The sequence below is a fragment of the Grampus griseus genome (genome assembly GCF_964374135.1).
Source record: "Grampus griseus genome assembly, chromosome: 5".
Taxonomy (NCBI): Eukaryota; Metazoa; Chordata; class Mammalia; order Artiodactyla; family Delphinidae; genus Grampus; species Grampus griseus.
Genome location: NC_138998.1, coordinates 47,817,292 through 47,844,513, shown reverse-complemented (window position 1 = coordinate 47,844,513; position 27,222 = coordinate 47,817,292). Strand labels below are relative to the sequence as shown.

The following is a 27,222-nucleotide window of genomic DNA, read 5'->3' as shown; positions in this document are numbered from 1 at the left end:
TTCCTCATCCCCATCATCCTTTAGTTTAGCTGATGTCTAATCACCTTGACCTGCCTTCAGCAAGAATTCTGGTAGGTCAGTTTCACCAGAATCCCCTCGTAACCCCTGATGTTTCCTTGGTAACAGTCCATTCACTGACCTGACCCCCACCTTCCTCCTTGGGTATAAATTCCCCCTTTTCCTTGTTGTACTTGGAGTTGAGTCTAGTCTCTATACCCCCCCAACCCCAACTGCAAAATCCCATTATTGTGGTCCCCACACCTATTGCAGTCATCTTGAATAAAGTCTGCCTCATTGTTCTTTAACAAGGATCATAAATAATTTTTTCTTTAACATATTCTCATGGCCATCAATGTACCTTGTCATTAGCTAAGTTATTAAGACACACAAATAATGTATCTATTTACACACACATGTAAAGAGTTATAAAAAAGCATCCAATACCTATTTTCATAACTATAGGTTATAAAAGAACAAATGAAACAAGTTCTTTTGTACGCTCAATTTTTTTCCTATACTCAAATATACTATATAGTTTAACTTTTCCCTCTCAGAAAAAGTTCCATTCCAGATTTGATATACAGGGGCACAGAATCATGGCTGCCACCTTGACAAACACTACTGGCCTTGGATAAGGAAACCTGGGTGGAATGGTTAAGACCATATGAAATCCTTGTGCCAAGAAAAAAAACAGGCTTAGTTTTAAATAGCAAATGTTGGTTCAGAATGGGGGTGGGGAAGGGAAACGATGTGGGTTCATATTTATAAAGACCCACTTATTAAAAAAGCATGTTTAGGGCTTCCTTGGTGGTGCAGTGGTTGAGAGTCCGCCTGCCGATGCAGGGGACACGGGTTCGTGCCCCGGTCCGGGAAGATCCCACATGCCACGGAGCGGCTGGGCCCGTGAGCCATGGCCGCTGAGCCTGCGCGTCCGGAGCCTGCGCTCCGCAACGGGAGAGGCCACAGCAGTGAGAGGCCCGCGTACCGGAAAAACAAAACAAAACAAAACAAAAAAAGCATGTTTAAGATAAAAGAAAGGATTATCAGTATAAAATGACTGTACCCTTTACAGTTCTATCCAAAATTAAAGCTAAGGAATCGTACTTAAGTAAGCGACATCCAAGGGATGTTTCCTCAGTTTCCATTTCACCACTGACTCTCCCAGGGGAGCTGATTGGAAGGCCAGGACAGCAGGCCTGTCCCTGCAGGAGGGAAGCAACCTTGAGTGTCTCCCAGGGGCCAAGGAAGCGGGTCGGGGGCAGAGGGTCAGCCACAGCCACCGAGGCACTAACCAAGAACCTCTTCAGAAGAAGATGGGGAGAAAGAAGACAACAAATCTGAAATGGAATATGCAAGAGAAACATAAAGCTGGAAGAAACTTCAGAGACAAGGCCTAGGGAAGATATGCAACTTGAGGCAATAAAAAGCAGTCAAAGGGACTGTATGGAAAAATGTATGTTGGAAAATGAGGTTTTGGTCATTTTACAATGGTTCCTGAACACCATAATCATGGAAACCAATGAAAACTTTCTTAGATGAAAATGTTAAACCCTACTTACTCCATAAACTACTGAAAGTATTCAAAATTCCACTATTTTGGTCTTTAAAAAAACCTCCCTGTAGAAGACAAAAAGCCTTTGATGGGCTACCCGTCCTCCAATTTTCCCTTGAAAAATGTTCACATTAACCTACTGGGATGCAAAGATTTATGAAGATATGATCCTTTTCCTGCATGATGTTTTAAACTACTTATGAATCAAGTCATGCTTCATATACAATTCAAGAAGTTAATGTGCAGGTCCTTTTCAGGGCATCTTTGGGCTTGCTGTGTGATCTGGCCAGTTTAGAAGTATTAGTAGGGCCTGAGGGAAACAAACGACGACTTCTTTTCACTGACCCAGTCTCTGCTTTTCCACTTATAACCCAATTAATTCTTAACACACCACACTTACTTTGCTTTCTCCAGTAGGTCTTTCTTAGCTGATCTTCCTATTTTACTTCAGTTTTACTGCCTTTAAGTATCACTTCTGGTTCCTGGCATACCAAAATGCCATGTGAATAAGCTCTGTGTGAAAGATAGAAAATAAAATAACCGTCATTAATAGCCACCTAAATAACTGGAATTCACTGTAACTGCCTCCAGATCTCTGCTTAGAGAAACTGTAACTATTTGTAGGATTACGGCAAGTAACTTCTTTTTTCAGCAAAAGGAAGGAAAGGGATACTTAGATTAAAAGTCACCAAAGACCCTGAGATATGGGTGCAGATAACATGGTATCCGTTTGTAGAAATACTGCCTACATTGCAGTTTTCACCCACAGGTTCAGAGTCTAAACTAGCAGCTCTCAAACTTTCATTTCAGGACCTTTTGACACTTGGTGCATGTTAACGTGAGTAACATTTTTTAAAGTGAAAAATTACTCTGTTTTCCCAAACAAAAAAATGGAGTGAGCAGAGTGGCACTGTTTCACATTTCACAAATTACTGTAGTATCTGGCTCAACGGCAGACAGCTGGATTCTCATCTATAAAATCAGCTGTGATATCACACATGTAGCTTTTGGAAAATCCACTGTACATTCATGAGAGTTTGAGAGTAAAAAAGAGGTATGTAACTTCATAGCATAATTACAATCAAATAGTTGTGTTATGCAATCACAGAAAAGTTTCCTAGCAAAACCATCTGCATTAAACAATAGGATGGGAAGATGAGCACAGTTAACGTTCTGGTCAACTATTACACAGAAAATGGGATTAGCACTGTAGCTGTATTTGCTGAGCCTCACAAGTGAAGAAAGCCTCTGGGAGAAATAATGTATTGAGCCTTGTCCAGGGATTTTATGTGCCTTTTATCTAATCCTTACAACAATCATGAAGGGTAGATATTATTTTTTTGCATGAGGAAATGCTCGGGGGTTAACAAGCTCATTTCCCTAGGATGTGTGACCGCTAAGCGTTGAAGCTTGAAGTTCAACCTCAGGTTTCATTTCAAAGCTCTTCAGTAAGACACAATTATGGCTCAACTCACAACTGGAAATGTAGAAAGGGATCCAATTTATGTATATGAAAGAGCTTTCCAAATAAGAGTGACTGTGCAGATTACTGGCACCCAAAGGATCCCATGAGAGCCCCTTCAGTGTTCTCTTCCCCTGCCACACGGAATAAACAGGATGTGTTCCAGACAGTACAGCTCAAGACAGTGGGACCTCTGTCAATCTGGGTCCTTGAGTGACTGTGTGGAGCAGTGGAGCAAAACCCCAGGTGATTCAGAATGGATGTACAGTGTAAGCAAGAAATAAAGTTTGTTGTATCAAGCTGGAAGGGTTTTGTGATTATATGTTACGGCCTATCCTGATGCATAAAATTCCTTATAATTCTCTGTACCCTGAACATTTCTTTAAGAATTAGCATGTATTATTTATATTATCAGAATTTATAAATCTACAGTAGAAAAAAGAACTTTGAAAAGCAGCAAAGCAAATATAAGAAAACCAGCAAAAGCAAAATTCAGTTTTAATTTCCACTACATTAATTGCTCTTGACTGTATCGTTCTGAGATTCTTATATTTGCCTGTATTGGAAAATAAGGTCTTGATTCAGTGACCTGAATTTCCGCCTTAAGAAAAAGAAGAGTAAGGGAATTCCCTCACAGTCCAGTGGTTATGACTCCACGCTTTCACTGCTGAGGGCCCGGGTTCAATACCTGTCAGGGAACTAAGATCCCACAAGCTGCGTGGTGCGGCCAAAAAGAAAAAGAAGAGTAAATTAAACCCTAAAGTAAGCTAAAGGAAGTAAGCTAAAGAACAGAAAACAATGAAATTTTAAAAACAAACAAAAATAACAAAAAAACACAATGAACCAAAAGCTGCTTCTTTCTAAAAACCAATAAAATTGTAAACCTCCAACCAAACTGAGAAAGAACTTACCAAAATTAGGAGAGAGAGGACCTCAGCACAGATCCTATAAACATTAAAAAGATAATAGGGGACTATTAAGAATAATTTTATTCCGGGACTTCCCTGGTGGTGCAGTGGTTAAGAATCCGCCTGCCAATGCAGGGGACATGGGTTCGAGCCCTGGTCTGGGAAGATCCCACATGCCGTGGAGCAACTAAGCCCGTGCACCACAACTACTGAGCCTGCACTCTAGAGCCCGTGAGCCACAATTACTGAGCCCCCATGCCACAACTACTGAGCCCCCATGCCACAACTACTGAAGCCCGTGCGCCTGTTACAGCCCGTGCTCTGCAACAAGAGAAGCCACTGCAATGAGAAGCCCCTGCTCGCTCCACCTAGAGAAAGCCCGCCCACAGCAACAAAGACCCAATGCAGCCAAAAATAAATATTTTTTTAAAAGAATAATTTTATTCCAATAAATGAGACAACTGTGATGACACACACATTTCTGGAAAGACATGGACTACCAAAACGCAAACAAAAATATCCCTATTAAAGAAACTGATTTTGTACTTAAAAACCTTCCCACAAAGAAAATTCTAGGCTCAGATGTCTTCACTGATGTATTCTGCCCAACATTTAAGGAAGAAATACCAAGCTTAAAGAGAACAGAAGAGAGAAACACATTCCAACTCATTTTACAAGACCAGAATTACCCTTATAACAAAACCAAAGACATTTCAAGAAAACTAAATTACAAAGCATCATTCCTTAAGAATATAGAGGCAAAAATCCTTAATGAAAAAATTAAATTCATTAATATATGAAAATAATAATATAATCTAATACACCACAGTTTATGCAATCTTGGTTTAACATTAGAAAATCGATGTACTTCATCGTGTTAACAGAATAAAGGAGAAAAACTATATGATCATCTGAACAGATGTAGAAAAAGCATTTAACAAAATCCAACATGATAAAAACTCTCATGAAAACAAATAATAGAAGGGAACTTCCCAACCAGATAAAAAGCATCTATGAAAAACCCACATCTAAGTTCAAATGATGAAAGAGTGGGCTTTTTCCTCCTAAAATCAGGAACAATGCAAGGATGTCCACCCTACAACCCTCCTCAACATTTTATTAGAGGTCCTAGCCAGTGCGGTAAGTCATTAACAAGAAATAAAAGGCATGTAGTCTGTAAAGAAAGAAGTAAAGCTGTCTTTAATCATGGGTGACATGATCATGTACTTAGAAAGTCTGAAACAAGAGCTACAAAAGGTAACAAGTGAATTTAGCAAGGTTGCGGGTTAATTTTTTAAAAATTGTATTTCTATATACCAGTGATAAATAATTGGAAAATGAAATAACATTTGCCATAGCATCAAAACTATGGAACATTTAGGAATAAATTTGCCAAAGCACAGGCAAGCACAGTATTCTGAATATTTTAAACATTGCAGAAATGGTACTTGTGTTTGCTTTTGTGTAATTCGTGGACAAAGACTTAACAGACAGATGCAAAAATAAATCCTCCTTTGTAACCCAGAGCTCATTCTTCAGTATGAGTTTTGATACAGAAGAAGGAACATGATACTTAAAACAGGTTCAAGTGATGGGGGTATTTACAAACATAAAGGTTGCTTCCAGGACTATAAAATTGATAATTTAAAAGCATAAGATATAAGGGAAATTATCAGCTATACTGATTTAGTACTCTAATTTTAATGTTGACATGAAACAAAGATGGCTTCTTTTTTAAGGCTTGTATCTTGAGAACACAGTGTCTGGACTTGAAAAAGGTACTGGCATAAAGGAAACACTCCCATTTACCATTGCAACAAAAAGAATAAAATACCTAGGAATAAACCTACCTAAGGAGACAAAAGACCTGTATGTAGAAAACTATAAGACACTGATGAAAGAAATTAAAGATGATACAAACAGATAGAGAGATATACCATGTTCTTGGATGGGAAGAATCAACATTGTGAAAAAGACTATACTACCCAGAGGAATCTACAGATTCAATGCAATCCCTATCAAACTACCGATGGCATTTTTCACAGAACTAGAACAAAAAATTTCACAATTTGTATGGAAACACAAAAGACGCTGAATAGCCAAAGCAATCTTAAGAAAGAAAAACAAACCTGGAGGAATCAGGCTCCCTGACTTCAGACTATACTACAAAGCTACAGTAATCAAGACAGTATGGTACTGGCACAAAAACAGAAATATAGATCAATGGAACAGGCTAGAAAGCCCAGAGATAAACCCATGCACCTATGGTCACCTTATCTTTGATAAAGGAGGCAAGAATATACAATGGAGAAAAGATAGCCTCTTCGATAAATGGTGCTGGGAAAACTGGACAACTACATGTAAAAGAATGAAATTGGAAAACTCCCTAACACCATACACAAAAATAAACTCAAAATGGATTAAAGACCTAAATGTAAGGCCAGACACTATAAAACTCTTAGAGGAAAACAGGCAGAACACTCTATGACATAAATCACAGCAAGATCCTTTTTGACCCACCTCCTAGAGAAATGGAAATAAAAACAAAAATAAACAAATGGGACCTAATGAAACCTAAAAGCTTTTGCACAGCAAAGGAAACCATAAACAAGATGAAAAGACAACCCTCAGAATGGGAGAAAATATTTGCAAACGAAGCAACTGAGAAAGGATTAATCTCCAAAATATACAAGCAGCTCATGCAGCTCAATATCAAAAAAGCAAACAACCCAGTCCAAAACTGGGCAGAAGACCTAAATAGACATTTCTCCAAAGAAGATACACAGATTGCTAACAAACACATGAAAGGATGCTCAATATCACTAATCATTAGAGAAATACAAATCAAAACTACAGTGAGGTATCACCTCACACCGGTCACAATGGCCATCGTCAAAAAATCTACAAACAATAAATGCTGGAGAGGGTGTGGAGAAATGGGAATCCTCCTACACTGTTGGTGGGAATGTAAATTGATACAGCCACTGTGGAGAACAGTATGGAGGTTCCTTAAAAAACTAAAAATAGAACTACCATACGACCCAGCAATCCCACTACCAGGCATATACCCTGAGAAAACCATAATTCAGAAAGAGTCATGTACCACAATGTTCATTGCAGTACTATTTACAATAGCCAGGACATGGAAGCAACCTAAGTGTCCCATCAACAGATGAATGGATAAGGAAGATGTGGCACATATATACAATGGAATATTACTCAGCCATAAAGAGAAACAAAATTGAGTTATTTGTAGTGAGGTAGATGGACCCAGAGTCTGTCATACAGAGTGAAGTAAGTCAGAAAGAGAAAAACAAATACCATATGTTAACACATATATATGGAATCTAAAAGGGAAAAAAAAAAGGTTCTGAAGAACTAGGGGCAGGACAGGAATAAACACGCAGATGTAGAGAATGGACTTGAGGACACGGAGAGGCAGAAGGGTAAGCTGGGACAAAGTGAGAGTGGCATGGACATATATACACTACTAAATGTAAGATAGCTAGTGGGAAGCAGCCGCATGGCACAGGGAGATCAGCTTGGTGCTTTGTGTCCACCTAGAGGGGTGGGATAGGGAGGGTGGGAGGGAGAGGCAAGAGAAATGGGGATATACGTATATGTATAGCTGATTCACTTTGTTATACAGCAGAAACTAACACACCATTGTAAAGCAATTATACTCCAATAAAGATGTTAAAAAAAAAAAAAAGGTAGTGGCATAGCCCAATGATATGTACTGTTCTAGGGTGTGATAGCATAGGAGTAATCTGATTTCAACTTAATGCATGTTTAGAGGGTGTCTAAAATTCAGAACCAGTCAGAGCCGTCTCCTCTGACCCTAAACATGGTCCTAAAGTAAATTGCTTGAGGAAATTGGATCCCAAAAATTACAGTTGGGGAATTTTTAAAGTGTGTCCATATTCTATGGGAGATCAAAGAAGGTGACCTAGAAGAATTGTGGACTGACTGACATGACAAATGTGGACTGAGCAGAAGTTCTTTTTGAAAGGGCTATCTTATCTTGAAGATTATGACTCAAACCTTGGAGGAACTAAGTGACTGGCAGTGGAAGGAATCAGAACATGTGAAATTCCTTCAGAATGTATTGACCTAAATAATTTTGCCTGTTTTATACAATTTAAAAAAAATCCTTTACACTTACAAATAAATAAATAAAATATTTAATAAAACAGAAATTAAAGAAGATCTAAATCCATGGAGACATATATGATGGATTGTTAAGACTCGGCCAGTTTTTTTGTTGAAATTGGCAAGCTGATTGTACAATTTATATGGAAATGTAAAGAACCCAGCAGAGCCAAAATAATTTTTAAGAGCAACAAAGTTGGTGAACTTACACTACCTGATTTTAAGACTTGCTATAAAGGTATAGAAATAAAGAGGGGGTATTAGCATAAGGATAGTCCTATAAATCAAACAGAAGAGAATCCAGAAGTAGACCCACATATTTATGGTCAATTGATTCTCAACAAAAGTACAAGGTAATTAATGGGGGAAAGGATAGTCTTTTCTAAAAATGGTGCTGGAAACCATATATCCATATGGGAAAAATTAACCTTAACCCTTACCTCACATCATACACAAAGTAAACTCAAAATGGATCATAAGGCTAAATGTAAAAGTGAAACTGAAATTTTTAGAAGAAAACAGGAGAAAATCGTTGTGGTCCTAGGTAGATGTATTAGTTCCCTAGGGCTGCCATAACAAATTACCACCGGGTAGTCAAAAGAAAAGAAATTAATTTTCTCACAGTTCTGGAGCCCAGAAATCTGAAATCAAGGTCTCAACAGAGCCATGCTCCCTTTGAAGGCTCTAGAGGAGCATCCTTCCTTGCTTTTTCCAGCTTCTGGAGGCTCCTGGCATTCCTTGGCTTGTGACAGCATAACACCTGTCTCTGCCTCCATCTTTACATAGCCATATATTGCCAAATTCTCCTCCATAGGGACTGCTGACCATTCTTGAATGATGGTTTAACTAGTATTAAATTCTAAGTTGAAGGTATGTACTCTTTTGTATTCTAAATGTTATTGTTAATGAGAAATCTGTTGTCAACTGCTGTTTCTTAGAGGTATGGCAGAAACGGTTAGTGGTTTTCAAAACCTGTGCTCTCTTCTCTTCCTGAAGCCCACAGGGGACCTATATTTCCCAGTCTCCCTTGCAGTGAGGTATGGTCACATGACTGACTTCTAGCCAATGGGATGTGAGCAGACATGATAGTAGCCCTTTCTGGGCAAAGCTCATTCCGCCTTCCTACGGGCAACCAGAGCAACTCTGCAGGACACATGGTGAAGGCAGCCGGGCTACCATCAGCCGGGTCCCTGAATATAGAGGGACCCCCAATGACCTGAAATATCCGCCCAGGACTGTTATATGACAGCAATAAACTTGTACTGAATTTGAGCCACTGTATTTTTTACCTATTTTTACAGCATTTTAGCCTATCCTACTTAATACAAAATACTTCTAATTGCTTCTTTTTCATATCCCTCCCATCTTGCTGCATTTATGTTTCTGCTTCTATTTCAAAATTTTTATCCACTGTAAGCCTTCACTGTATGTTTTGCCTACTTCTCAGCCTCCTAAAAGTATCCTTAGCCAGAGCACTGACTTACGAGATGTGGTACTGTGCACATACTCGTATAATAGTCATTGATGGCTCCACTACCTTGTGATTCATCACGGCCCAGGGGCTTGTTCTGCCAGACTAGGCACAGAGCCAATCATTCTCCAATCTGAACTTCCTGCTTACAAAATTAGCCTTCATTTGACATTGTCCAGTTTGTTAAGTACCTAATTTATCCAGGTTATTTTGACTTCTGTTTCCAGTATTCTGGCACACCAATATATACACAATACATCAGTAGTCATAAAGTTTATTTAATGGGACTGGGTCCCAGACTGACCTCTGAAGGGTTAACTGGTAAGCGCTATCCTGCACCAGCACCATATCCTTGATGTCTCTGACCTTCCCACCATCTGACTGGTATCATATAAGCTAAACTATGTTTCCCTGGGTTGTTGCTGATTATGTTATTCATAATTAAATCAACAGCATGAGAAAGTCAAGACATATGTGCCCTGTTTCCTCCAGATCCTTACTATGTTCTTGAAAAAATTAGGTTACATTGATGAGATTTGGTTTTCCATACAGCTGTCATTAATTTTTACCCAATGCCCTAGGTTCGCTTATAAATTAATATTCTGGTGATGTATATTTTCACATATCCCTCCCTCACAGTGTGACTGTGTCTTATTTATTGCAAATTCCACACATATATATTCATCTCTTCATCATTTTGGTGTGAACACACAAATTAATACAAGTACAGTGTTCAGAATTAAGGAGAAGGGAGTTCCATACCTTGTATTAATTGCTTTTGCCACCAAATTTTAAGAAAGATAGCAATAAATAGGAATATACCTAAAGAAGTCAACACATAGGGGAAAGGGATTCACAAGAGTAATAGTTAAAGGGTTACCAGATTGGGAATTCTTCAAAAGGAGGACATGTTAGTTTGGGAGCTAGTGTTTGCACCACCACCAGAAATGTCCAAATACATATGGGACAACTGCTTAGTAAACATGTTTATAGAGGTTTAGTCCTCAAAGGACATTTGAACTAGAGACTGCTTCCTAGTTCTCAATGATTATCATCAACTTTAGTCCTGCTCTCAAGCAAAGGAAGGGGTTTAAGCATACAGTGATCTGGAAAGTACCAATCAGAAACCCCTGCTCAATGAGACCTCACTGGCAGTCCCAAGCTACTGAACATGGCTCCTGGGATGACTCAACAATCAAAGAGATGACGACACTGCTCAAGTTCAGTTGTCCATAGTTTCTAAAACTATGGGTCTGTCGGTCATTGCTGAGAAAGTGAACCAGGCCAATCACCTAAGGGAGATCCTTTTTTCAACTTCACACAACCTGGGATAGCCTCCCCAATCAACCAGGGTCAAGCTGTCCTATAAGTCATCGACAACAGCATCCCAGACCTATGCCAGCTTACACTACTACCATAAACACCCACCTGTTTTTTCCATTCTCTCAGGATTCAGAAAATATAACATACACATCTCCTTATATTGATTAATTTCATTATTTTTATTATCGTTGATTTACAATATTATATTGGTTTCAGGTGTATGGCACAGTGATTCAGTATTTTTAGATTATTCTCCATTAAAAGTTATTACAAGACAATGGCTATAATTCCCAGTGCTATCAATATATCCTTGTTGCTTATCTATTTTATACATAGTAGTTTGTGTCTCTTAATCCCATACCCCTATCTTGCCCCTCCCTCCTTCCCTCTCCCTACTGGTAACCACTAGTTTGTTTTTTTAATCTGTGAATATGTTTCTGTTTTGGTGTATACATTTGTTCGTTTTATTTTTTAGATTCCACATATACATCATATCATATAGTATTTGTCTTTCTCTGACGTTTCACTAAGCACCTTATTTCACTAGGTCCATCCACATTGCTACAAATGGCAGAATTTCATTCTTTTATATGGCTGAGTAATATTCCATTGTATACATAGACCATATCTTCTTTATCCGTTCATCTGCTGATGGATACTTGGGTTGCTTCCATATCTTGGCTATTGTAAATAGTGCTGCTATGAACACTGGGTTGCATGTATCTTTTTGAATTCATGTTTTTGGTTTTTTTCAGATATAAACCCAGGAGTGGAAATGCTGGATCATATGGTAGTTCTACTTTTAGTTTTTTGAGGAACCTCCATACTTTTCTCCATAGTGGTGGCACCAATTTACATTCCCACCAAAAGTGTACAAGGGTTCCCTTTTCTCCACACCCTTGCCAACATTTGTTATTTGTGTTCTTTTTGACGATAGCCATTCTGCCAGGTGTGAGGTGATATCTCATTGTGGTTTTGATTTGCATTTCTGTAAAAATTAGTGATGTTGAGCCATCTGTATGTCTTCTTTGGAAAAATTTCTATTCAAGTGTTCTGCCCATTTTTGATTGGGTTTGATTGTTTGTTTTTGGATATTAAGTTGTATGAGCTCTTTATTTTGGATATTAACCCCTTGTCAGCCATATCATTTGCAAATACTTTCTCCCATTCAGTAAGTTGTCTTTTTGTTTTGTGGATGGTTTCCTTTGCTGTGCAAAAGTTTTTAGGTTTAATTAGGCCCCATTTGTTTATTTCTGCTTTTATCCCTTTGCCTTAGGAGACAGGTCCAAAAAAAGTATTTCTACAGTTTATATCAAAGAATGTTCTGCCAATGTTCTCTTCTAGGAGTTTTACGGTTTCAGGTCTTACATTTAGGTCTTTAATCCATTTTAAGTTTACTTTTGTATATGGTGAGAGGAAATATTCTAATCTCATTGTTTTACATGTAGCTGTCCAGTTTTCCCAGCACCACTTATTGAAGAGACTGTCTTTTCTCCATTGTATATTCTTGCCTACTTTGTCATAGATTAATTGACCATAGGTGTGTGGGTTTATTTCTGGGCTTTCTATTCTGTTCCACTAATCTATGTGTCTGTTTTTGTGCCAGTACCATGCTGTTTTGATTACTGTAACTTTGTAGTATAGTCTGAAGTCTGGGAGGGTGATAGCTCCACCCCAAATCATCTGAAATTCCTTTTAAGTCATTGATTTCTCCAGTGTTTAGACCAAGGACCATAGACTTCTTAGTCCCCCAGGATTTTCAGGTCAATGAAGAATTGGGACATAGGCAACAAGTATACAGATTTTTTTGAGAATTTCTTTTTTGAGAAATATTACTGGACACTTAAATGGAAGGACTTTGTCATATCCATAAGTTAGGTCTCCCAAGCTCAGAAAGTAGGAAGTAAGACCTTTTAAGGTCAAAATCTCATTGTGTACAGTTCTGTTATTTTCATACTGATTTTTTTAGGCATGAGACGAACAGCAGAAGTTTCAGAGATTAAGAGAAGTTTTGGGGGACAGGTAGGCCCCTTAAGTCAAATAATTCTACCTAAATATATATGGTGCTTTTTAGTTTATAAAGTATTTTATGGAGATGATCAGATTCAAACCATCTAAATCATGCTCCTGAACCTACATTCAATGAATAATGCCAAGATGTTCGAGTGTCAGAAGTAGTAACAGTGGTCTTTTCCCTAATTTGACATAATGAAAAAGTGCCAAAAGATGAAAAAGAGACACATTCACATGAACAGAATAAAGGAAAACAAACGATATGATCATCTTGAGAAATGCAGAAAAAAGTTTTTGACAAAATTCAACATCCATTCATGATAAAAACCTCTCAGCAAAGTAGGAATCGAGGGAAATTTCCTCAACCTGATAAAGGACATCTATAAAAAAAACTACAGCTATCATCATACTTAACTGTGAAAAACTGACCACTTTTCCCTTAAAGGAACAAGGCAAGGAAAAAAAAAGGCATAGAGATTAGAAAGAATAAAGTAAAACTCTTTGCAGATGATGTTTATACATACAGAAAATGCTAAGGCATCTACCCAAAATTTACTGGAGTTACTAAGTTACTCTACTAAGGTTGCAGATCAATTTTTAAAATTGTATATATATATATATATATATATATATATATATACACACACACAGACACACACATATATGTATGTGTGTATATATATATATAGCATATATATAAAACAAAATTTGAAAATGTAAAAATTGCCATTTACAGTAGACTTTAAAATGTAAAATACATAGGAATAAATCTTTTAAAATGTGTACAAATCATCAGGGACTTCCCTGGTGGTCCAGTGGTAAGACTCTGCACTTCCAATGCAGGGGGCCCGGGTTCAATCTCTGGTCAGGGAACTAGATCCCACATTCATGCTGCAACTAAGAAGCCTGCATGCCGCAACTAAGAGTCCGCATGCTGCAACTAAGAGTCCGCACACCACAACTAAGACCTGGAGCAGCCAAAATAAGTAAGTAAATAATTTTTTTAAAAAAATGTACAAATCATCAATGCTAAAAGCTATAAAACACTGCTGAGAAGACAACAACAACACTGCTGAGAGAAACTAAAGACCTAAATAAATGGCAAGATATACCATGTCTATGGAAGATTAATATTGTTAAGATGACAATGCTCTCTAGATTGGTAGACTCAATGCTGTCCTGATCAAAATCCAACCAGGCTTTTTGGTAGAAACTGACAAGTTGATTCTAAAGTGTACATGAAAAATGCAAAAGATTCACTTTGCCGTACAGGAGAAACTAACACAACATTGTAAAGCAACTATACTCCAATAAAAGTTAATTTAAAAAAAAGAAAGAAAATGCAAAGGGCCAGAATAGTTGAAAATTTTTGAAAAAGAACAAAGTTGAAGGGCTTACACTACCTGATTTCAAGACTGATAAACTACCGAACTGAAGATAGTGTGGTACTAGCTTAAGAACAGACAAACAGATAGAACAGAGTAGAGAGTTCCAACAGTCCACTTGATTTACAAGAAAGTACCAAGGCAATTCAATGGAGGAAAGGAAAGTCTTTTCAATAAATGGTGCTGCACTAAATGGATAACTGTATGAAAAAGAAGGAGCTCAATCCCATCTCACACCATACTCACAAATTAATTCAGGATTGATCACAGGCCTAAATGTAAAAGCTAAGACTAAAGCATTTAGAAGGATAACAAAGAAGAAAATCTTGCAGCCCTGGGGGTAGGTAGAGAATTATTAAGCAAAACACAAAAGCACCAACCATAAAAGAAAAAATTATAAAGTAGACTCATTAAAATTAAAATCTTTTGCTTATAAGAAAATGAAAAAGCAAGAGATATACTGGGGGAAAATATTCAGTACACATGTATCTAACAAATGATTTGTGCTCAGACTACCAGACTATCTATCTATCTATCTATATGTCTACCTACTTAACTACCTTCCTACCTATCTATCTATAATGCCTACAGATCAACAGTAAAAGGACAAACAACTCAGGGCTTGCCTGGTGGCGCAGTGGTTGAGAGTCCGCCTGCCGATGCAGGGGACACGGGTTCGTGCCTCGGTCCGGGAAAATCCCACATGCCGCGGAGTGGCTGGGCCCGTGAGCCATGGCCCCTGAGCCTGCTGAGCCTGCGCGTCCGGAGCCTGTGCTCCGCAACGGGAGAGGCCACAACAGTGAGAGGCCCGTGTACCGCAAAAAAAAAAAAAAAAAGACAACTCAAAACAAAAATGGGCAATATACTTGAAAAGACAGTTCAAAAGGAAAATGGACGTATGGTCAACAGCATGTGAAAAGGTGCTCAACATCATTAGTCATCAGGAAAAAGCTAATTAAAAGCACATAGCCATACAGTTTCACATCCATCAGGATGGCTACAAGTAAAAAGACCAATACTAAGTATTGGGAAAGACGTAGGAGTATAAAATGGTACAACCCCTTGGAAAAGTCTGGCATTAAACATACATCTATCCTATGATCCAGTACTTCCACTCCTAGGTATTTATGCAGGAGAAATTAAAATACATGTCCACAAAAAGACCTGTATGATAACACCAAATGCTAGTGAGCTTGTGGAACAACAGGAACTCTCACTGCTAGTGGAAATACAAAATGGTACAGCCACTTGGGAAGACAGTTTAGATTGGCGGTTTCTTACAAAATTAAACATATTCTTATCATACGATCCAGCAATCACCCTCCTTGGTATTTACCCCATAGGAGTTTAAAACTTATATCCACACAAAAACCTATACACAAGTCTTTATAACAGCTTTATTGATAATTGCCAAAAGTTGGAAGCAACCAAGATGTCCTTCAGAAAGTGACTGGATAAACTGTGATTACTTAGCATTAAAGAAAAAAAAAAAGCTATCAAGCCATGAAAAGACATGGAGGAACCCTAAAAAATGCATTTACTAGGTGAAAGAAGCCAATCTGAAAAAGCTATATACTGTGTGATCCAACTATATGACACTCTGGAAAAGGCAAAACTATGGAAACAGTAAAAAGATGAGTAGTTGCCAAGGGTTAGAGGGGAGGAAGGGATGAACAGGCAGAGCACAGAGGATTTTTAGTATTACTCTGTATGCTACTGTAATGGTGAATACATGTCACTATACATTTGTCCAATCCCACAGAATGTACACCACCAAGAGAGAACTGTAATGTAAACTTTGGACTTTGGGTGATTACAATGCGTCAATGTAAGGTCAACGACTATAACAAATGTGTCACTGATTGGGGATGCTGATAATAGGGGAGGCTATGCATACGTGGACACAGGAAATATATGAGAAATCTCTTCGGGAAACTGTACCTTCTGCTCAATTTTGTTGCGATCTAAAATTGCTCTAAAAGATAACATCTATTAAAAAAAGGCTTGTACACAGTTAGGAAATATTTCTTAGATATGTAATTAGAAGTGCAAACCATAAAAGAAAAGAAATTGATATCTTAGACTTCATCAAAATTTAAAACTTTTTTCTTTAAAAGGTGCCATTAAGAAAATAAAAATATAAGTCAAAGATTCATAGAAAATATTTGCATGTCATATATCTGATAAAGCCCTTGCCTCTAGAATTTAAAAAATATTTGAATATTTTACTTCAATTATTTTTATTTGAATATTTTATAGAATATTAAAATTTTTTTGAAACTCCATATGACGATGGTGACAACCCAATTAAAAAAATGGGCAGGGCTTCCCTGGTGGCGCAGTGGTTGGGAGTCCGCCTTCTGATGCAAGGGACACGGGTTCGTGCCCCGGTCCGGGAAGATCCCACATGCTGCGAAGCGGCTAGGCCCGTGAGCCATGGCCGCTGAGCCTGCGCGTCCAGAGCCTGTGCTCTGCAACGGGAGAGGCCACAACAGTGAGAGGCCCGCATGCCAAAAAAAAAAAAAGGGCAAAAGATTTAACTAGATATTTCAGCAAAGCAGATATACAAATGACTAATAATAATAAGCACGTGGAAAGGTGCTAATCATCATTAGTCATTAGGGAAATGTAAATTTAAACTGTTATAAGGGAATTCCCTGGTGGTCCAGTGGTTAGGACTCCGAACTTCCACTGCAGGGGGCAGGGGTTCAATCCCCGGTCAGGGAACTAATCCCGAAAGTGGCGTGGCCAAAAAAAAAAAAACAAACAAAAAAACACATAAACTGTAATAAGATACACTCATACAGCCATTAGGATGGCTATAATTTAAAAAACTAACAATATTGAGTGTTGGCAAGAATGTGGAGAAATCAAAACCATCATACATTGTTGGTGGGACACTACAGCCACTTTTGGAAAACAGTTTACCAGTTTCTTAAAAAGATAAACTTACTATATAATCTGGTAATTACACTCCTAAGAATCTACCCAAGAGAAATAAAAATATAGGCCCACACACACCTGTACATGAATGTGCACAGAAACATTATTTATAACAGCCAAAACCCAGAAACAATTCAAATGTCCATCAACTAGCGAAGAAATAAATAAAATGTGGTTACATCTGTAAAACTGAACTATTCAACAATACAAAGGAACAAGCTACTGATACATGCTGCAAATGGATGAACTTCAAAAATATTATGCTAAGTGCAAGAAGCTAGACACAAAAATCCTACATATTCTAGGATTCCATTTATAGGAAATATCCAGAAAAGGCAAGAGACAGGAAGTAGGTCAGTGGCTGCCTGGGCTTAGGAGTGGGGACTTAAGCCGGCATGAGGGAACTTTGGGGGTGACAGAAATGTTCAAAAATTAGATTGTGGTGATGGCTGTACAAATCTATAAAAATCATAGAATCGTACACTTACAATGGGTGGATTTTATGGCATGTAAATTGCACCTCAAGAAAACTGTGTTTTTAAAAAAGGACTTGTAAAAGAATGGTCACAGCAGTTTCCTTCATAAAAGCCCCAAACTGAAAACAACCCAAATGGTCTTCCAGGCAGAATGGACAAATGAATGGTTGTATAATCAAAGAGTGGAATATCAGCTATTAATAAAAAAGAACAAACTACTGAAATACACAACATGCATGAATCTCAAAAACATGTTGACAAAAGAAGCCACTTTTGTTTTCCTATTGTACACTGTATTCCATTCATAAAAGAGTCTGTTGTTTGCTGTAGACAACCTCTGAATCAATCACACTTATTTCCAGAAAGTATAGTGTGTGTGTGTGTGTGTCTATTTGGAAGTCATAACATGTCAAATAGTTAATATAAATGAATGGCTAATGATTTAATATTCAGTTTAAAATGTTTTAATTATGTCATGTGATACACACAAATATAATATATGTATGTTATTTAACATAATCGAACTCATTCATTCTGTGCATATTCATTTGCTCATTTACTCCAAACATATTTATAGAGGGCCAAAAATATATTCCTGGCAACCAAGTTCAAACCATGACTCAATCACAAATACAATGTTGATATATCACTTCTTCTTCATGACAGAATCTGAGTGTACCTTTCAGAATACAGTTTACTTAACATGAGTTTCCTGGTCCGCTCGAGGGAGGAAAAAGTGTTACAAACCTAACGGTCACAGACTTATGAAGCAAAAACAAGTTTGGTGCCAGTCGGGAACTGCAGATTCAGGACTAGTAAGTGAGGCTGTCATTTCAGGCCTCCACAAACTCCCCGTCCTGCCTGCGCCTGCCACTGGAAGGCAAGTAAAACGTGCAGACACACCCTGAAGGAAGCTGCTGGCTGGTGAGTGGACTCAGGATTCAGGCCAGGAGGAAGAAATGCCACCATCACAGGCAGCTACCCACCCCCACCCTTCAGGTAACTTCCCTCCCACTCGCCAACCCCCTTGGGAGTCACACCTCAGAATCTGCTGTAAGCTGGGCCTTGACATGTGTGATGATGAACAAGGAGTGATTGCTGCTCCCCAGAGAATCTGTCTACAGACCACACTACCCAGTGCCCGGGAGGGTATCTGTCAGGGTACTTCCTATACTCCTCCTGCATTTTAAAGAGTGTTTAGAATGTTCATGCCTCTTGATTCAGTATCTCCACTCCGGAATTCACCATAAGGGAATAATCAGAGCTGAAGGAAGTAATTACGGCCTGAGCAGCTCACTTCAGCATACTTATAATAGCCTACAGAACACTCTCCCACCCCAAAAGGATCAGAGCAATTCAAATGCCTCACAATAAGGAAGTAGTCAAATGATTTATGACAGTCATGAGATGGACTACTATCTGTAGCCATGAAAGACAAGCTCTTCAGAAAGATTAAAGTACGAGAAAATGCTGACAATACAATGTAAGATGACAGAACTGAGATAAAAGCTGTATATACCAGGGTTTCTCACGGTGGGGGGCGATACTGTAATGGAATTCCTCATGCCTTCCAGAGGTTGTGCTGATCCCTGAGAATCAGCGTAACCGAGAGGCGTGAGCTGTTATCCTCAGACAGTCTAATGGTAGGGGATGGGAGGCTGAAAACCAGTGGTACATACAGCATTATTCCCATATTGGGTAAACCTGAAAAATGTACGAATATACACAGATCAGAGGTAATTAATGCCAGGCCACCTGTGGTTGGTAAGGTCATGGCCTTGTAGACCAATACTTCTCAAGCTTGAATGTGGATCTTGGTAAAAGCTGGATTCTGATTCACTGTGTCTGGGGTGGGCCTGAGATTCTGCACTTCTAACAAGCTCCCGTTGCTGCTGGTCTGCAGGACACACAGAATCAGCAGGCAGCAGGGGCAAGGATACCAATGGGAAATGGCAGGGGCTGTGGAGGGAAACCCCTGCAGAACAGTCAGAAGGGAGCAGCTCTGTGGGCTGTTAGCTGGGGTGGGGAGGGCCGTGGAGGCTGTGCAGCATCTCACTGGAACACCTGGCTGGAAGCGGCGCAGGAGAAAAAAAGGAGGAGAAAGGCAACAGTTCCATGAAGGTCCGGACCTGGGCAGGAGGAGGAGGCAGCCCAGTAGCCCAGAGCCCCGCCTCCCCCTGAGCCCCACTGGTACCTCCGTGAATGGGTCTGGGCAGGAGCTGTCAACCGGGGGACCTCTCCCTCGGCTGCTGGCAGGGGACTCTGGGGGGGACGGGCTACCCCTCCGTTCAGCCTCCCTGGACACAAGGGATGCTTTCAGCTTCCTGAGAACACCTCTGCTCTCAATCTCCCCCTTCCCCTCCCCAGACGTCATCACTCCCTATGACTCCTTAAGGGCATAAGGAATACGAACACGGGTTACCTTCTCTGATAAAGCAGAACGCACAGCCCACTCCTCTGTTCCCACTTCTGGGCTCCCCTCTGGCCTGAACCTCAGTTCACTTGTGTACCTCTCCTGACAGAGAGCAATAGGCAAGAGAAACAAATGCAAACAAATAAGCCCGCAGCACTGGTCAAAGATCAAATTGGAGAGCCCTTTGAAAACTACAAAATGCTCTGCCAGTACAGGTCAACAGCACCTCTATTATTTCTCCAAGTTAAAAGTAAACCCCCTGGGGTACCCGGTCTTTGACTTCGCCACCAAAGGGCAGGTCGGACACAGTACTTCACGGGGCCTGGGTCAGGGCTTCGTATTTGTTAGCTGCTCCCAGCATTCCCGTGAGGAGGGCACGTCCCCAGCTGAGGGAAGAGGCGCCGGAGAGGACTCAGGTGGCCGGAGCCCCGCCGCCGCGGCAGACGCATCTGCCCCATCTACGCAGTCCGCTCCTCCCCCACCAGGGGCCGGCGGGGGGACCCATCTCCTTTCCAGAGGCACAGAGCATTTCAATCCCCAGACCACAGGGCCACAGCCCCAGTTCCCGGCCCGTTCTCGTCATCAGTCCCAAAGCTGCCCCGCCAAACCCCCTGCTGACATCTGTCACGGAGGACATTTCCTCAGGCCACGAGGCAGGCCAGGCGTTCTCTGCAAACAGGGAGGTCAGAGCTGGAAAGCGTGTCTACCCTGCAGCCTGCCTTCTAAAATTCTCGGGGGGAAATCCCCCGAATAAAGGCCAAAGCGAAGGAAGGCGGGGCTCCAGCGACAGCGACAGCCAGCGCTCAGGGAACCCCTACTCCACGCCGGGCCCTCCACGCGCCGCTTCATCCTCGCAGCCCTGTGAGGTAGGTGTGCTCAGTACTTCCATTTTACACAGGAGAAAACCGAAGGGCAGAGTGGTTAGAAAAATAGGTCAAGGTCAAGGTCACACAGCGAGGTGGTGGGAGAACCAGGGAGACATCAGCCACCTGGCGAGAGTCCACACTCGGGGGCGCCACGCTTCACCTGTGTTTGCTGAGGCCGGTCATCAACCTAGTCTCCTTGCAGGCCGTGTGTTTGACCAGGGAGCAGTAATCACCTACCTGAGAACACGCCCAGAGCTCCCCAGAAAGGTTCCGATCAACCCGCCGGCCTGGCACTTAGGAAAGCCCTCAGCCTCTAATGTCCTTCCAACCACACAAGGCAGCCCGCCTGCAGCGCCCCCCGTCCCACGTTTCTTCTCACACTGGGGTACGCACACACCTAGACTCACAGCTCTAGTGACAAAGGTCATAAAACAACACCTGACGTTTCCTCAAAACCGCACGGCAAGGTTCCATCTGTACTTCCTTCTCAGCACCTCTGCCTCACCATGCCCACACCTCCACGCAGCAGCCACGAGTACTCGGAACTCAGGGAGAGGAAACAAAGATCTAAACGGCAGCCTCCCCTGCAACGAAACTCCACATACAGACAGAGGCGGGAACATCTGTCCCACGACCCTTGAGCGAAAGTTTCAAGATGAGGAATCAGGCCACTCTTGGACTTGCACCCCAGAAACCTCTCAAAGGCTGGACTAGGGCGCCTCAGTTCCTCCTGCCTGCGGAGCTTTCCGATGGGGCCATGCCTCAGTGGTGTGCAGGACAGATCTGTCACCAGCTGGAGAGGGGTGGGCAGAGGAGGGGGAGGGGATTACTTTCTGGGGCCCTCAGAGCAGAGAGCCAGGGCACCATCTCAGGATCCCTCTGGATCCCAAAGTCAGGCTGCTTAAAGACAGAGGGCTTCTTGGTGGCCCACCCCTACAGGACACACCGGGGAACCCCCCCAGGTGCACAAGACGCATCTTCCTGCTCACAAAGAGTCAGTAGTTTGGGGTTTGGGAGGCCCTCCTTTTCTCTGCTGCAGCGTGCCCACACATGTACTCCATTTTTATTGTATTGCAGGGGTAGTTCTATGTAAATGAGTAACACAGACAGGGTGTGAGAAAAATGATGACATACCTTGTATTTTCTGTCACAGAATCACTGCAGAGTAAACACAAGAGTGTTCATTCTCTCAAAGGAATACGCTCTTTCCCTTTTTCTTGAGACAAGAGCCCCCAAGCTCTCTTGGGTTATTCCATATTGGGTAGATGCACACGTAGGAAGAACTCTTACTGTAAGAAACAACGGTGCAAGTGCGATGGTCCCTGGGCTCAAGGATGGGGACCACGATAGGGAGTGGTGGAGACCAGGGGGAAATGGAGTACACTACCCTTCTCTAGAGAGAAGGCTGCTCCAGTACCGCCTTCAGGAATTCTTGGGGGCAGAATATTTGAAACCTCTCAATTGTCAACATTGGCTCAGCTTTGTTTTTGATTTTCCCAAACTCTGCGCTGGCCTGATAAAACATCCTTGTCGGCTGGATGTGGCACACGGCCCCAGTTTGTAACCAGGGCAGTTGAATGTGGCAAAAAAGATAGCTTGCCTTGGGCTTCCCTGGTGGCGCAGTGGTTGAGAGTCCACCTGCTGATGCAGGGGACACGGGTTCGTGCCCGGGTCCGGGAAGATCCCACATGCCGCGGAGCAGCTGGGCCCGTGAGCCATGGCCGCTGAGCCTGCGCGTCCTGAGCCTGTGCACCGCAACGGGAGAGGCCACAACAGTGAGAGGCCCGCGTACCAGAAAAAAAAAAAAAAAACTCTTGGGTATGGTAGCTCTGCTGTCTGCTAGAGTTTGGACCAGCACAGAGGCTGGAAATAACGTAAACTCTAAGGTCCAACAGATCTGAATTTGAATCCTGGCTCTATTTTTACCAGCTGCCAGACCTCAAGTGAACTACGAACCTCTCTTAGCTACAATTTCATCCACAAAATGGGTTGAAAATACCCAATTTAGAGAGCTTTGTGAGAATTAAAAACGTGTGTGAAGATGACTTGAACTCTTAATGAATGTTAAATTTCCTTCCCCCATATCTCCAAAGAAACCACCTGGCAAGCCTTCGCTTCTCTAGATTTTCAAATTTCTCATCTGCTAAAAACTAAAATAATCCTCCAGCACCGCTGCTGAACTTCACAGGATGGGATGAAGTGATGTAGATGAGAGCTGAGTGCTTACAAATTAGAAGAGGATTATTGAGTGGATTGCCAACACCCTTTCCTCTCGTTTCTAGGCCAACAAAGCAGTATGTAATTTGCTTTTCTAATGTGTTTATACCCTTCCATAACATGATGTGGGAGAAGATGGTGTCACATTTGTGGTAATTCCTTAAAATGGCGATTAACAATCAACTCTCCAGAGTCCGCCCAAATCTACCATCCTCTCACAGAGGAGAGCATACATGAGGTCACTGCCTGTTCACTTAAGAACCTGGCAAGTTTCTTTTCTCTCTCCATGTTCTTGTCTCAGAGAACTGAGGTCGAAAATAAAGTCACTTAACAGTTGCGTATTTCTTTGATTCACACAAAGAAAACTGTCACAAGCCAAACAATTTCACTTAAGTACCATCATGAATTCACTAGGATATTTCCCAACAGTAAGGGGATTTTGGTTGGTTCTCTCATTTTCCCATGCACTACGAGGAAACTGGGACATGCTCTGGCATTTCCTCAACTGAATCTGACTTAAAGCATCTTTACAACCTCTTTTATTCTAGTGAATCTACACGGGCAAGGTCTAGGCTGAGGGCATTCATCTAACACTTCAACTTTCAGCTATCACTGATATCATTTACTTGCGTTGTTTTCTCTTAAAAGCAAGGAGGCATTAAAATCAGTTCCACGATATCTACTAAGAAATGTGGGTTTATCTTGCGGGACTATATGCCTCCCTTTCCTCCCTCTATTGAACTTTAATAGCTCCCTCATGAGATCATCACTTTTCCAAATTATTAATCAGGCATGATAGAATGAGTAGGAATTATATGATAAATCCAGAGGGGGCAAAAATAAGCAAGTTGGATGAATACATAGATACAACTTCCCATGTCCCTCCTCTTGAAAGCAAGGTTCTTGGAAAAGAATACACAGAAATTTCAGGAGCCAGTTCTTTGCTAAATATTTACACTGCATGATACCTGAAGCAAACAAGGTAAGGACAGGAAACAGGCCACACACAGAGATAAGATCTCTCTCTTGGGTAATAAGTCGAGCTCCACTCACCTTGTGATTCGTTTTCATAATGTTGACTTTGTACTGATGTATACAGTGCTTCCAAAAGTGTACACAAAACCTAAGTGTGTACGGGAGTGTTCACTACTCTGGGCTCTGTTTTTTGATGAGCATAACTTAGAAAGGATTTGCGCAGTTCAGAAAAACTGCTAACACATTTTATACAACCTGTCCATTTCGAGACAACTCAACCCTTATGCTCGCTAATACCCTTTGTATAAAAAAAAAGCTGACCCAGCATCCACCTGCATCAACTTGATCCTCTCAGCTTTGTCACACTCAGCAAATACTCTATGCCTTCGCAACAAAATAAAGCGGCACCCCTGGGAGGGAGGAAAAGACTTGTTATGAGTCTGCAGAGGCAGCCTTTATACCCAGCTAACAAAGAGTGAGGATCTGTGGAAGGCTGTGAATCTAGAACCACTAGTGTTACCTTCCAAATCTACCTTCTGCAAAAAACCTCCACAAGTGGTGTTACGTTGAAAGGAAAATGCCAAACATACAAAAGCAGAGTCAAGAGTACAAGGCAGTCCGTACCCCCACCATTCATCCATCTTCAACTATTAACAATTCATGGCCAATCTCCCTTCACCTTGTTCCCCCTCACTTCTCCGCTAGCAGCCCTCCCCCAAACTGGCTTATTTTGAAGCAAATCCTCAACCTATATTTCAAGTTTAGAATGTATTTCTAACAGATAAGGGTTTCAAAACAACCCTAATCATGATACTGTTACCAAAAGTAACTAAACAAAACTAATATTCTTAATACTAAAAACCAGCCAGTACAAATTTCCTCTATTGGCACAATTTTTAAAAAAACTATTTTCATCAAATCAGGACCCAACCAAGGTTTACACATAGCATTGCCACCTTCTGTCTCTTAGTCTTTAAACCACAGGTTCCCTCCATCCCTACGATTCTCATAGCAGCCAAGCTGATCCTCACCTGCAATTCCCAGCAATTCTATTCTAGAGATACCACAAAGAAACTCCAGTCTTAGGGGCTGTCAAGAAAAAACGAGTATGTTAATTAGTCGTTTCATAGTTAAAGAAGTTTAAAAGTAACCTGAAAAGCACAAACGAAATTGATCTGACCTGAAGCCATGAACAATTCTGAGATCCAAACACTCACTCAAGTGTCCGTTGCAATTCTGGTCTGTGGTGGATTTATCTCCGGGGTTTGAACGACCCCCCGCCCCGGCCCTTACCCGAGTTATTTGCACAAGCAAAGCAATGGTGCGAGGCAAGTGCGTTTCCTCCCAGCTGGACCTTCCTCCGCAAGCCGGGTCCTCGCGGTCGCTTCCGGAATGCGGGGGGCGGGGGACCCCGCTGCCACCTCCCGAGACCACCTGCCCAGGTGAGAAGAGGAGTTTCACTGAGCCAACAAATTCCGGAGGGCGGTCCCAAGTTATTTAGAGAGAATTTTGAGCCATCCAGGCTGGGCACAGAGGAACCACCCAGAACGCCACGGTCTCAGAGAACAACCAACCTGAAAAGCCCCAGGGCTTAATCCCAATGCCCGGCGTTCGCGGGAGCACCGTCCCCAACGCCCGAGGGCCAAGAGAGGGGACGCAAAGTCCGCCCCAACGAATACACGAGCATGTGTGGCCGTGACTATATGCCCACCTGTGTGTTCCAGGAAGGAAAGTTGCACACACTGATGTTTTACAATGTTTAATAGCTCTCTCCCCTGGAAAGGGGGTACGAGCTGGATGTGAGTATACACCCAACCTAGGCCACCGGTTCCATCCCTGCACCCCACCCCCGGGTCCAAACCCGGGGCGGACCCGTGGCGCGAAGGCTACGATCACCCCCCAGCCGGAGCGCGGCGTCCTCGGCTTTCAGTCCAGGGCCACCAGCCACTCCAGGATCTCTTAAGTAATAAAGAACCCCAGCCCCTGAATCCCCGGGAGTGAAATTCCTCTCCCTCCCCGACGCGCAGAGCACAGCTATGGAAGCGGAGAGCGGCGCGGTGCCGTCGGCCTCCCCACCCCGGAGCCCCGGGTGAGGAGGGAAGCAGCTGCGAGACGCCAGGCGCGAGTCCTCGCAACTCACCCGAGGCGCGGCGGCTCCCGGTTCCCGGCTCGCGCTCCGCGTCCGCGGCGCTGGGCGCCCGCCCAGACCTGCAGCGAGGTCGCCGCCGGGCACCTGCCGCGCCCGGCCCCAGGTGACCGGGGACAGGCCGGGGCTGAGAGCACGGTCCCCGGGACCCCGCAGCAACCCCGCAACGGCCCCGCGCGCTGCTACCAGGAAGTGCGGATGCAATCCTTTGAGCGCGCACGCCCCGTCGCGACCCCAGCGGGAGACTGGCCGGAGGGCGCCGCCTGCGGGCGGGGCGGCGAGAGGCGTCCAGGCCGCCACCCAGGCGCGCGGGAGAGGGGCCTGGGTCGAGGCTGGCACAGGGGATTCCCCGAGGGTGTAGGGTGGAAGATGAGACCCCCCCTTTTGCGTGCCGGGCCTTCAGATACTCCCACCTCCAGCCCTGCCCAAGGATCTCCCATCTCCTCAGCAGGGTCGGCACGGGGCCATTGCAGTTTCCTCCAGATGAGGGTATACATAGGGTGACAGAACCTGATATAAACAACCACCTGTAATGCACTATGAATTCACATTTAAAATAAAAATCTGCAAATTGCATATTTGGAAATAGCACACTTATACTGCATTGCCTTTCTTTGTGTCAACATTACTAATTTGTTATATTCAACAAATATTTGTTGAGCACCTACGACTTGCCAATCATTTAAACATTTAAAATATAGCGCAGGGAATTCCCTGGAAGTCCAGTGGTTAGGACTCTGCACTTCTACTGCAAGGGCCACAGGTTCGATCCCTGGTTGGGTAAATAAGTGCCGCATGCCCAGCGGCGCGGCCAAAAACAAGAAACAAGAAAAGAAAAACCCAGCACAGTTTCCTCGTCCTCCTTTTCCTGAAGAGCCTTCAATAAGTGGAGTGGGCTGGCCCTTTCTTAACCTCCCAGA

At 42.3% G+C, this 27,222-nt stretch overlaps 1 protein-coding gene across 5 annotated transcripts in view; it reads right to left on the bottom strand.

Annotated features, from left to right (window-relative positions):
* GPR160 (G protein-coupled receptor 160) overlaps positions 1–26,385 on the bottom strand; it is a 31,388-nt gene extending 5,003 nt beyond the window's left edge. Inside the window, exons 1-2 of one of the 5 annotated variants that reach the window (XM_082655427.1) lie at positions 26,297–26,385; positions 1,953–2,065 (exon numbers count right to left, since the gene is read on the bottom strand). The gene's annotated coding sequence lies outside the window, so the exon portion shown is untranslated. Of the gene's footprint in view, positions 1–1,952; positions 2,066–20,107; positions 20,197–25,187; positions 25,346–25,449; positions 25,487–25,730; positions 25,808–26,296 lie in introns of those variants that run through there. The other 4 variants (XM_082655425.1, XM_082655424.1, XM_082655426.1 and 1 more) reach the window with 4 other exon arrangements.
* Between the last annotated feature and the right edge of the window lie 837 nt (positions 26,386–27,222).